A 13,802-nucleotide genomic window follows, 5' to 3' on the forward strand; every position below is an offset into this window, starting at 1 on the left:
CTGAAGTTTCTCCACTCTTATCCTCCTACATATGGACCTAGCCTCCTGCACTTTCGGCCTCACAATCCCAATTTCACTGCAGATTAAATAATGATCAGTGTCATCAAAGAATCCCCTGAATACACGTGTGTCCCTCACAGCCTTCCTGAATTCCTGATCTGTTATTATATAGTCAATGACAGATCTGGTTCCCCTGCCTTCCCAAGTATACCGGTGCATGTTCTTATGTTTAAAAAAGGACTTTGTGATTACTAAGCCCATACTGGCACAGAAATCCAAGAGTTGTTTCCCGTTCCTGTTGGCCTCCATATCCTCTCCACATTTACCCATAACCTTTTCATACCCTTCTGTTCGATTTCCTATCCTGGCATTAAAATCACCCATGAGCAGAACACTGTCCTTGTCCTTTACTCTAACAACTACATCACTGAGTGCCTCATAAAAACTATCCATCTTATCTTGATCTGTCCCTTCACAATGCGAATATACTGACACAATCCTAATTTTCTTGCTAGACACTGTCAAATCTATCCACATCAGTCGTTCGTTTACATACCTTATTGCAACTACGCTGGGTTCCATTTCTTTCCTGATGTAAAGCCCTACACCCCATTGTGCTATTCCTGCTTTGACTCCTGACAGGTAGACCTTGTATTCTCCCACTTCTTCTTTCTCACCCCTTACCCGAATGTCACTAACAGCTAAAACGTCCAGCTCCATCTTACTTGCAGCCTCTGCCAGCTCTACCTTCTTCCCAGAGTATCCCCCATTGATATTAATAGCTCCCCATCTCATTACCATTTGTTTGCCAAGTCGTATCTTAGGAGTCCCTGGTTTGTCAGTTAGAGGTGGGACTCCGTCACCTCCAAAGGTCCGAGGCATTTTGCTCTGATTGTTGACAGGCATAGGATTAAAAAAAAAAAAAACAGCATAATCAAAGGTCCTTAGAGAGGTTGGTCAAGTTGACAAAATGAAGAACGAGAGCAGCTGCTCGTGGGTCATCCGCTAAAATGGCATCTAGACTACAGGGCAGGCCAAGATCAAGACGCAGTGTGTTAAAATCCGGGCAGCACGTTAAAATGTGGCGGACCGTCAGCAATTGCCCACATGGGCAGAACGGCGCCGGCGCCGGCGCAGCCGTCAGCAGATGGCGATGGCTGAACCGGCAGCCTTCACTTAACGACCGGGAGCAGCGGCGTTTGCGTAGAGTTGTCAGTACTAAGAGACAAGCAACACTGCGTGAAATAACCTCATAAATCAATATGAAACGTAGGACGAACGTATTTGTTAAGGCAGTACAGCGAAATTGGGCATTAATGGGATACGGAAGCAGACAAACGACGCGAGTTCCTTCGCTAACAGCACGACTTCGCCTGCAGCGCCTCTCCTGGGCTCGTGACCATATCGGTTGGACCCTGGTCAGATGAGCTCCAATTTTAGTTGGTAAGAGCTGATAGTAGCGCTCCTGTGTGGCTAGACCGCATGAAGCCATGGACTCAAGTTGCCAACAAGGCACTATGCAAGCTGGTGGTGGCTTCATAATGAAGTGGGCTGTGTTCATTCAGGATAGAAATGAACTGGGTCCAGTTGAATCAACTTGTAACATTACGAGTCAAGATAGCTGTAACGGAAATTGAATAGCGTAAAGTTATCATTAAAAACGCACGCCGCGCGATTTAATTGAATAGCGTAAAGTTATCATTAAAAACGCACGCCGCGCGATTTGTGACGATTTGGTTGGTCATAATAGTAGTAACATGCTTTTGAATACAATTAAAATATAACGGCGATACCTGTTTAGTGTTATTGGAAATAATATGTAGTAAATTAATGAGTAAGGTAGCCGATCCTATAAGAAGAGGTGAAATTGGGCATATTAAGGTGTTTTGCTTTATGTCGACTAAGCCGATGATACGGCGTCTTTTTTCCGTTTATTCTTAGAAAAAAAACAAACAAGTAACGAAGTGCTAATTGTGCGTTGTGAAAAATATAGGGGCGAATTTTAAATAGCTACAGTGTATAATCAGACTAACAAATGGACATTCAGTTACGCGAAATAGCGGACAGCGAAGTGTGGTCATTAAATTGAGTACACCTACAGGGCGGTCAATTCCGGGATAAGTCTATTCGCATCTCACGAGGGACGCGGTATTGAGACCGGTTTTTTTTATTATATCACGGAGAGCGGGCTTCAATTTATAAAAAGGAGAAAAGCTGTATCATTATCAATGACTGTTGGTGTTAAGCAATCAAAACTGTTCATCAAAGGGTTTCGGTGAATGAGTGGTGAATGCGAAATGAAACTGTGAACGAAGTTATGTTGAATAAAGCAGAAGAGACAAGACAGTTTGGTCGTATCTGTTATTATTCCATCAACCGTAACATTTCTTCTCGTTGTACGAAGCCTTTATAGACGATCATTATGACAATTTGCTTTGAAGGGATCTCGTTACGAGTTAAGTTTTGGGGACCTGGTCAACAGGGGATAGTTCGTAGATCTTAGCTACTGCAGCTATTCTGGAATCAGGTGCTACCGTGACCGTTGTGTGTTGTCAATGGCTTAAGGTCATCATATCTCATGCTCTAAGATCGACGCGCCTTTCCTCTTGGTATAACGGTGTCTCACGGTAACAACGACAACGCCGACGGCGAAGGAAGATGCGGTACAAACTGAGACCATTTGCAGCGATCCATGGACTTCATGTTCCCAAACAATGCCGGGATTTTTATTGACCACAATGCGCTATGTCAGAGAGCCGCAACTGTTCGCGATTGAAACTTCCTGGCAGATTAAAACTGTGTGTCCGACCGAGACTCGAACTCGGGACCTTGCCTTTCGCGGGCAAGTGCTCTACCATCTGAGCTACCGAAGCACGACTCACGCCCGGTACTCTCAGCTTTACTTCTGCCAGTATCTCGTCTCCTACCTTCCAAACTTTACAGAAGCTCTCCTCCGAACCTCCGCTGCAGAGTGAAAATCTCATTATGGAAACATCCCCCAGGCTGTGGCTAAGCCATGTCTCCGCAGTATCCTTTCTTTCAGGAGTGCTATTTCTGCAAGGTTCGCAGGAGAGCTTCTGTAAAGTTTGGAAGGTAGGAGACGAGATACTGGCAGAAGTAAAGCTGTGAGTACCGGGCGTGAGTCGTGCTTCGGTAGCTCAGATGGTAGAGCACTTGCCCGCGAAAGGCAAGGTCCCGAGTTCGAGTCTCGGTCGGACACACAGTTTTAATCTGCCAGTAAGTTTCATATCAGCGCACACTCCGCTGCAGAGTGAAAATCTCATTCTGTTCGCGATTGGTATGAAGAACATTCTGGACAAATCAAGGGAATGATTTGACTACTACACAAGTCGACTGACATGAATCCAATGGAACATTAATGGAACATCGAGAGGTGAGTTTGTGCACAAAACCCTACAACGGCAACACTTTCGTAATTATGGACGGCTATAGAGACAATATGGCCTCCAGTTTCTGCAAGGGACTTCCAACGACTTGAGTCCTTGGCACGTCTAGTTGCTGCACTATGCCGGGCAACAGGAGGTCCGACACGAAGTAGGAGACATTCCACGACTTTTGTATTTGCTTCTGAGGCTACGTGGATTGCTCTCGATGAGTCGATAACTGGCACAGACACCGATAGAGTGGTGAACGCTCACAAGCGACGGCGTGTGTGTGTGTGTGTGGGGGGGGGGGGGGGGGGGGAAGGGAGGTGCCTCCTCCTGGAATTTGTGATACAGATTTCTTATTCATTAATTATTTGTTGATCAATCTAAAATGAGTTGTGTGATATTACTAACAATAAGTTTAGCGTCGCCGAGTTTAATTGGAAACATCGACGGTAGGATGCGCTATGTAGCTTGGATTTGTTTCGGTTTTCAAATTGTTAACGATTTCCGTGGTGCAGTAGCGCTTTCGCCGCTGTTTAGCCGTCATGGTGGATGCGAAGCTTTACGGAACATTGTCGATAGAGCGTACACAATCTTTCTTCTGTTATTTATCCGTACAGCTGTAGGGAGTTGTAGAAAGGGACTGTGCCAAAAGCGAACACAAAACAAAAATGAATGCGTTATACGTGCCGACATCCACCCAAGTCTCCAAAACGACACACATACTTCCTCTCGTTGCACAACTTAATCATAGCAGCAGTCTACGTTCGTTTTTAGACAAAGAAGTCTCGTCGAGAATTTTGGAGACTGTTTCTAGTTTAACACAGCAGAACGATTCTAATACTCATTGAAAATCGTGGTTGTGCTGTAGCGTAGCTGTGGTCGAAATTATTTCACCTACGGATCCAGTGTACCAATTGCAAAGGAACATTAACATTTCCTGTGCTAGAAGAGAGGAAAAATGTGAAATTTCAAGGTCGGAGAGAAGTCCTCTCCACAAGTTGGGACCGTCTCGAAGTGTATATAGCGCAATACAGTACAATAGGCAGATATAAAGTACGAATTCTGCAGGCCAGGTCCGCAGATCTTCGCAACAGCAGGTCAGATGAGAACTGTTTTCTTTCAGTCCTAAGCTGTTAAAAGTTGGTTCTACCGGCCATCTGGGGGTTGTTTTGTAGCGTCTCTTACATTCATCTCCCTTCGGTTACGCTTTACCCAAAGAACCCAAAAATATAGTTTTCAAATCACTTTTTTTAACTTTTATTATATCAATCAACATTATAAAAAAGAAGACACGAAAATAAAGAAATAAATGTATTAAAATGCAAGTTTTATAAGCAGCAAAATTGTTATGGACGGCAACATAGTTAAATAGGTCTTGTAGGTTTATTTCCCGTTTGTCCATTTGAGATGTATTAATTAGTGGCAGTTATTGTAGGTTATTTTTGCTGCGACACAATAGGAGTTTTTCAATCGATCTTTTTTTTATATTTCAGATTGTTAACGCCACCGTTATTGGTATGAGATTTAATAACTTTTTTGAACGTTTTCTAATTATCTCCTGGCTCGTTGGAAGTGCTTCCTCGTGATTACAGATTGCTAAATGAAGATTCGTTGTTTCGAATGATTTATGTTTCATATATCGTTACGGTTCAAGTATCAAAGTACTGTAACTTAAAAATATTTAGTGGCTAATTACCTTTAGTTTGAGATACAATAAGTTTTGTATGCTCAGTGTGAAATTAAATTTTGCGGTACGATACGTTCTCAGATTCACCGATTCACCTATACTTAAAGTTGCACGTATAGACTTGTCCCTTCTTCCATACATTTCTGCGGACGTTTATGTAAACATTTGTCCGCCACGTATTTCCTGACTAACTTGACCCTTCTTGTCTCGTGTGCTGGGCTGCGCCGTCCGTCTGATACCGCCATTAACACCGCTGCTCCTTCGCTATTGGGTCCTCGATTATTTTGCATGTTTCGCGTACCTGTTAACGTGCATCACAAAAACGTAAATCGCATATAAAAATCTAGGATCGCACTTTCAAATGTGCACACAAAAAATTCCGCTTTAAAAAACGACAGTGGGCATCGTACGAAACACGTGATGATCACGATACAAGAATTTCTAGATCATGCACTGGAGCTTGTGGACAAAAAACTCCCAGCCATAGGTATATTCCTAGATCTAACAAAGGCATTCGACATGGTTAATCATAGTATACTTCTGCAAAAGATGCATTCCTATGGAATAAGAGGAAATGCCTATGACTGGTTTAAAAGCTATCTGGAAGATCGACAGCAGTATGTCGAATTAAATGAAACTAAGCTCTCAGGTACAGCTAGCACTGTACATTCCTCTATACATACCATAAAGCAAGGCGTTCCCCAAGGCTCCGTCCTGGGCCCTTTGCTGTTCTTACTTTACATAAATGACCTTCCTCACAGCCTACCAAACACAAAAACCCTTTTATTTGCTGATGACACCTCTATACTCATATCTGCGCCCGAACAAATTCTCCAATCCAATATAGATAGAACCACAGATCAAATAAGTCGATGGCTTCAAAGTAATAGGCTGTTGATTAATGCAAAAAAGACAATTGGAATAACCTTTCACACTGCCCAAAACAGAAATCCATTACAACCAACTATATCACTGGAAAAAAATAATGTTAAACTTGAAAATGAAATAAAATTTTTGGGGGTCACTATTACTGATACGCTCACATGGAAAAGGCACATTGACGTTACCAGCACAAAACTTAGTAAAGTATGCTTCATGATTAGATCAATAAGGAACGTCACTAACACAAGTACCCTAACCACAATGTACCATGCACTCTTTCACTCCGTACTTAACTACGGAATCATCTTCTGGGGCCAAAATTCTGAATCAATTAAGATATTAAAACTGCAAAAGAAGGTAGTCAGAAGAATTATGTTCAAAAAACAAAGAGACACTAGTAAACCATTATTTAAGAAACTAAATATTTTGCCCCTCCCATGCCAATACATACTTGAATTATTATTCTTTACCAAAAAAAGTATCAACAAAATTAGCAAAAATATGGACTACCACGATTATGACACAAGATCAAAAACCTCTCTAAGAATACTTCCCCACTCAACAAAACTGTACAGTGATGGTGCCAAGTGCATGGGAATAAAATTATATAATCATCTTCCAACTTTTATGCAAGAAATCCAAGAAATAAATAAATTCAAACAGACAGTGAAATCTCTTTTATTAAAAGAATGCTTTTATACCATCCAGGAATATTTGGAATCAAAATTGTCTTAGTGCATGATAAAGTATCAAAGCTGAATGTTGTTAAGTCAGTTTTGTCACATCATGTAACAATTCTCTGTAAAGCTGTAACTTTAAGTAACATAATTTTGTAGGTAATGTAAAATAATCTTTCCTCTGTATTCTTGTTTACTATTTTAGACTCCTGTAAACTGTATATTTGTATTGACTTATCCCATATCAGTTGTACAAGCCATTGTACTGATTTGATCCACGGGACAAATAATAAGTAAATAAATAAATAAATGTTTATTTGGGCTCACGCCTCTACATACTGGAAAACAAAGTTACAAGTATCTACGGAAACTCCAGAGAAAACACACCTTACGACGCTTAGGAGCGCCACGCGGTGTATGCACGTTGAACCTGAACCCCACCTACGAAATTTCAGAGATTGTTCGCGAATATTTTCTGAGTATTTTGGTACAAAGGAGCCGTGGTCTCCAGTTCCTCGATACAGAGTAACTATGGAGTTTTGATGTATTCGGATTGCTACCCTCGTTCCTTTGATTTGTAATGGTCGCCTAGTCGTAGATATAGCTAATTGCTATAATCGCACTATTTCACTCCCATTTACGGAGCTTGTTAGCACTTGATGTTAGGTTGGCGCTATTAAAATGCATTATGTTGTGGTAATCGCTGCTACTTGCTGGATCGCTGCTGTGTCTCGATGCTGATGCTGGCTCTAAATCTGGTTGTCTAGGGTTAAAAACATGAGGTCCCGTGTTTTTTATGTGCTTTTGATGATAAAGAACGAGCGAAACCAACAAATATGTAAACTTCAAATTTTATTACTCTGGTGGCCATCTTAATTCCACTGTCCACCAAAGACCATGACTCAACAGAAAGTAGTACTTCCGTTACATGTTCTTTGCATTGTTTATCCACCTCAAACAATAACACACAAACACACTTTACCAAAGTGACATTCCGACTGCCTCCCGACCCTTCTTGCTGCTTGTATTTATAACATTGTCTAAGAACTACTAAAAAGAGATATAGTTTATAAGTCACATGTACATCTGTTATCATAATTTGTGCAGAAAAGTTATTAATTTGCATCGAGTGACATAATTTAACATGTTATTAATATGACAGACAGATTTGTTGACTTGACAGAATAATTCTTTGTTACAAAAACGCCGTTTTTTAGAAGTTTGTCAATTGACTTCTCTAATTTGCATAAATAAGTAAATAAGATGAATTATTAAGAACTACATTGGTTTTCGTCTAAAATAGGATTGATTTCGTGAATACTGAGTGAAAACGCTCCTAGTGAACAAATAGGTTTCACTGGGTGATTTTTATTTAAGGAGATCCAAAATACCTAAGTTGGCCACTATTTTTCGTACTTCATATTAATTATTTAAGATGAACTCAGTGTTTTTACATGATGACATTTGCTGTATCAGTGGTCAAGTGATATTAACTTTTGTGTGGGTCAGTTATTCAGTATAATTTAATGGGATGACTGTTTATGGAGACATGTTATGCAATCATTGTTAACATACACAATACCTTTTCTATAATCATAAATACTCGTTAAACTGGTTGAATTTGGAGGGTATCGCATACTTCGGTACAGTAAAGCCTTAAATATGTTCCGTTACAGATTCCGTGAAAACACCTAACACAACACTGTAAAAGCTTGTAATATGGAATCACCAAAACGTACAACGCAATATACGGATCTGGTTTCTCGTAGGTGCCTATGAACAGATGTGATAGTTACGTACAGTGATGTGGTTGCCTTCTCTACTAGAACGGATCAGCGTAGCATTCAGTGAATCCACAAACGAGGTCCATGTCCATACTGTCACTCTAAAGTACAACGAACACAGCCAGAAAAAGAAACCTGACACAGAATCGAGCAGTGCTGGGCGCAGGCTTGAGGATGAAGAGAAGTGGGCATTCTAAAATGGATCTTTCAGTCTGCAACGGAGTGTGCGTTATTGTGAAACTTCATGACACGTTAAAATTATTTGCGGGAGCGGGAGTTGAATCTGGTATCGTGCCTTTCTCGAGCAATGCTCTTACCGACTCAGGAGACACGACACAATAACCTGCTCCCGCCTCTCCCCCCCCCCCCTCCTCACGCCTGCTTCTCTTTTGCCAGTGTCTCTCGCCTACTTCACAAACTTCATTGTTCTCCTGCGTTCCTTACAGCACCAGCACGCCAGGAAGACAAAGCGGAGATACGGCTTAGCCACAACCTAAGTTGCAGTTAAGGTTACAGTTCAGAGTCTCGGTCCGGTACAAGGATCAATCCTCTAGGATGTTTCAAAGTGGGCATCGTCAGCAGCGAGTACCGATCGTGAATGGAACAAATTTGTTTCCAAACAAGACACATGGCACATGCCACAGAATTTGTGCTATTGGGGAGGTATTTTCAACGTAATACCAACACAAAGAGAAGTGGGAGTAATAAATCGAACGAAATGCAATTTCTCCACAATAAGCCACCGAAGATGATGGGAAGCAGTGGTTGGGAAGGGAGTGAGACAGGGTTGTAGCCTATCCCCGATGTTATTCAATCTGTATATTGAGCAAGCAGTAAAGGAAACAAAAGAAAAATTCGGAGTAGGAATTAAAATCCATGGAGAAGAAATAAAAACTTCGAGGTTCGCCGATGACATTGTAATTCTGTCAGAGACAGCAAAGGATCTGGAAGAGCATCTGAACGGAATGGACAGTGTCTTGAGGATATAAGATGAACATCAACAAAAGCAAAACGAGGATAATGGAAAGTAGTAGAATTAAATTGGGTGATGCTTCGGGAATTAGATTAGGAAATGAGGCGCTTAAAGTGGAAAATGAGTTTTGCTATTGGGGAGCAAAATAACTGATGGTCGAAGTAGAGAGAATATAAAATGTAGACTGGCAATGGCAAGGAAAGCGTTTCTCAAGAAGAGAATTTTGTTAACATCAAGTATAGATTTAAGTATCAGGAAGTCGTTTCTGAAAGTATTTGAATGGAGTGTAGCCATGTATAGTAGTGAAACATGGACGATAAATAGTTTAGACAAGAAGAGAACAGAAGCTTTCGAAATGTGGTGCTACAGAAGAATGCTGAAGATTAGATGGGTAGATCACATAACTAATAAGGAGGTATTGAATAGAATGGGGAAGAAGAGGAATTTGTGGCACAACTTGACTAGAAGAAGGGATCGGTTGGTAGGACATGTTCTGAGGCATCGAGGGATCACCAATTTAGTATTGGAGGGCAGCGTGGAGGGTAAAAATCGTAGAGGGAGACCAAAAGATGAATACACTAAGCAGATTCAGAAGGATGTAGGCTGCAGTACTTACTGGGAGATGAAGCTGCTTGCGCAGGATAGAATAGCATGGAGAGCTGCATCTAACCAGTCTCAGGACTGAAGACCACAACAACAATAACAACAAAAACAACATGCCAAAATACTCGGAAAATCTCCCTGAACAATCTTCGAAACTTTTTCATCCGACGGAATGAGGTATTAATACAAGCCTAGTGGAATAGAATAAAAACAAAATAAAAAATATGTGCTTCTGTCGCGCATCTAGTGTAATAGAGCGGGGAAAGTGAGGCGCCACGTAGTTGTTCCTTGATTCTCTGGTGTTTGTTTTTAGATTTTGCTTATTATTTGCCAAATGCAACTTCTGATCTGTAGGGATGTAGTTTAACTTTTTACTCTATGATATACAGAAATAAAATGGGTAAAATTTTCACGTATTTTGAAATTATGATGTAGATTATTTTTCTTTTGCTATTTTAGAACATGAAGATGGCCAAAATTGGACGTTTACCAGTGTAGGACGTGTCGATGGTTTCAGAACTAACAATGCTTGACTTAAGGAATGAAAAATGCTTATTAAAAGCTGGAAAAGTCAGCACATGTCATCAGTAATAAATTCTATTAGTGACCATTTTCCTCATTTGGAAAATACAAAGTAAATTCTTGGACTCTAAGGCTGTCTTCAGTGAATGAGGAAATACTTTCAAATAGCAAAATTCCAGCACATTTCCATCTCGAATACAACACAGTGTAAATAATTTTCGATAAAACAGAGCCGTCCAAGTTGTAGCAAAACTTTAGGGGCGAACGTCCAGTACTATTGACAAAGTTCAAAGAATTCTGATTTGATTCGCCACAAGTTAAAGGTATGTCAATGGATTTTCTTTTATGTTAGCTATCGATGAAAACGAAAGCGTGGAACCAGAAGAACTTGGAACGTGTCTGAACACGGGCATAGACCTCACTGAACTGAATAAAAAAGGACTGACATTACTTTTTGCTTAAACTAAAACATCTAGAAGTCGTGTGGGATTTGTTTGTTCGAACGTTATATAAATTCTATCAATTCGCCCTTTTAAAAATACGAGTTTATCAATTTGTTTCTCTCTAACGTTTAGTTATCTGTAAAACTTCGTTGCAGGTATTGCCTGACATGTGACTGGGGAGGAGGTCAGATAGATTGAGTGGCAGAAGTGACACAGAGTCCAATGATATCGGCATCCATCTATTGTAGAATCGAAGAACATGTGCTGAAGTACTGAGCTCAAACTTACGGAAGTGTCTCCGATAGTGTGGCCCCCCTCCTCTATTACAACCAGCGCGGAATCCGAAAACACTTATTATACGAAATCAACTCGCGCTCTTTCCACATGAACTCGTGAAGCCATGCACCAAGACATAATTGGATGAAGTATTTCTCGACTTCCGAAAAGTACAATCTCTGTAACACAACAACGATGTATAACGTAAATACGATTGTGTGAAGTATCAAACGAATTTTGTGGTAGGATTGCAGATTTCTAGGATGAAGTGTCATCGACAGATGTATAAATAACTTTAGTCGTGATCCAGGGAAGTATTTTAGGACCTTCGCGATTCATGTTGTACATTAATGACGGGGCAGACGATACTAATAAACAACTCCGGCTTTTTGCAGATTATTCAGTTTTCTAAAATAAAGTAACACCTGTAGAGATCTGCACAAATATCCAGACTGATATTCACTCATACTTCGGAGGTGTGATATATTATTAATTCTTGTTCCTATAATTCGGCTGACAACTTCACAGTCATTTTCGCTTGCAAGATTTTAAAATAAATTTCACAACAGTGTGGAGTATACGTGCATGCGTCATAGGTAATACTGTTTGTACCAAGAGCGTCAGCCACAGATAAAACTTGAAGCGTCTAACAAGAGTAAAATAATCCGCAGTGCTTAGGGGGTATGCGGTGGATGCCACATGTTGGAATGCCATGCACTAAGTCTTAGAACAATTTTTCCGTTGATAACGCAGAGGTAAAAAAGGAGTTTCCGTGGTTTGTCATGCTGGAAACCCTCGCCTCTGCTGAGCAGGTTGTCTGTCAATTATATAGGGTGTTTATAAATTAATCATGAAAAAGTAACCTTTAACTGTGAAAAAGGTAAATAGCTTACAGAAATGTTTGTTACAACACTGAATGCAGCATATCTTCAAGTTTTATTTACAACTGTTCAGTGTGGCCACCTTTTGCAGCACGACAGATGTCCCATTTGTAATCAGTTTTCTGCCGAATCCCATAAAGCAAGGGTGTAACAGTTTGCAAGGACATTAATTGAAATGATCATTTACGCTCAGTCGTAGGTAAAGCAGATGGCAAATTACGGTTCATCGGCGGGATATTGGGAAAAACGCAGTTAGTATACGCAGGACACTCCTCACAAAACACTTGCACCTTTCGTCTTATTATACTTCTGAAGTGTGTGGGCCTGATGCCAAACGGTACTAACTGGGGATACTGACAGCACAAACAGACGGGCAGCACAAACGGCCACAGATTTTTTTTGACTCGCTGGAGAGCGTCGCAAAAATTCTGCAAAATTTAACTGGCATTCCTTCGAAGATGGCCACAACTAGCACTCATTACTTGTCTTTCCCGTAGTGGCTGCGAAGATGAGGTTCGACACGCTTTGAAAAGAAGCATTTAATCACTCATCCTTCCCGCATTGTATACGCGAATGGTACGAGAAGAAACGTAAACTGGTGGCTACCAAAGAGACATTGCATGTATAGGTACGAAGCAATATTATCTTATGTAACGATAAGTCTGATAGGACGTAAAACAGTTTAAATGCTTTACATCTGCCTCTGATTATTTCTGCAAGAAGAAATCTGTTAGTGAATTTTATCATACAAGCAGCCCCGGGTGTACGATTTTTCCGAACCGGGGCAAAAACTTTATCGCCCCCATCCCCCTCGAGCGTCCGAGATAGGATGTCAAAAATACTAAAAAAATCGATTTTTCAAAAATCTTTCTGAAGAGTTTGATATCTAAAACACGTTTGTTCGAGGAAATAGACATGTTATTTTGGTCTTTAAGTGTGCCAAAGTGCAGTGCCACGCCTCTTCACACAACAATCTTCTGTCGCACGTCACTGTATTTCACTCTGTGGAATTCAAAAGTGTATGGTTTGTAATGGAAAACATCAAACCTGTACTCAGGATAGTGGAAATTAAAATGTCCTGTGATGCCTCTCCTGCTCCCTTACGTGTCTGTTTTATAATGGTAGCCATCAAGCCTATATTCAGGACAGTGGAAATTGAAATTTCCCATGGTGCCTCTCCTGCTTCCAGTTGGCCTGTTTGAAATTCTACCCTCCTTTAAAAAAAATATATACCCTCACAATTTTTACACGGCAGGCTTTCTTTTCTGCGAAAGAATCTATTACCTCATGAAAGTTCGTCAAACGTTTTGCTACATGAAAAATCAAAATATCGTTGTCTAACATTTAAAAAGCTGTTAAAACGAATAGTACCCGAGACTGGTGTGTTTTATCGATTTGATTACGTCTATTTTGTCACTGTCTGCTATATAAACGAAACAGGCGTTTTTAATATTGCAGCAATTGTAACACGCGCCAAATAAGCGAGACCTTTTAGGCACTTATGGTCATTTTTATCTACCTCATTTACGTGAATAACACGACATAATATAATTCACGACGTACCAATATCAAATGCCTATTAGGCCTAGCTCAAGCATAAGGTTTTAAATTGGTAAATGGTTTCACATTTCATTCATACGTTCCAGTTTCTGAAATATGAGATTGAAAAGCAGTAGTACGAT

The sequence above is a fragment of the Schistocerca cancellata genome, chromosome 2 (genome assembly GCF_023864275.1).
Source record: "Schistocerca cancellata isolate TAMUIC-IGC-003103 chromosome 2, iqSchCanc2.1, whole genome shotgun sequence".
NCBI classification, from domain to species: Eukaryota; Metazoa; Arthropoda; class Insecta; order Orthoptera; family Acrididae; genus Schistocerca; species Schistocerca cancellata.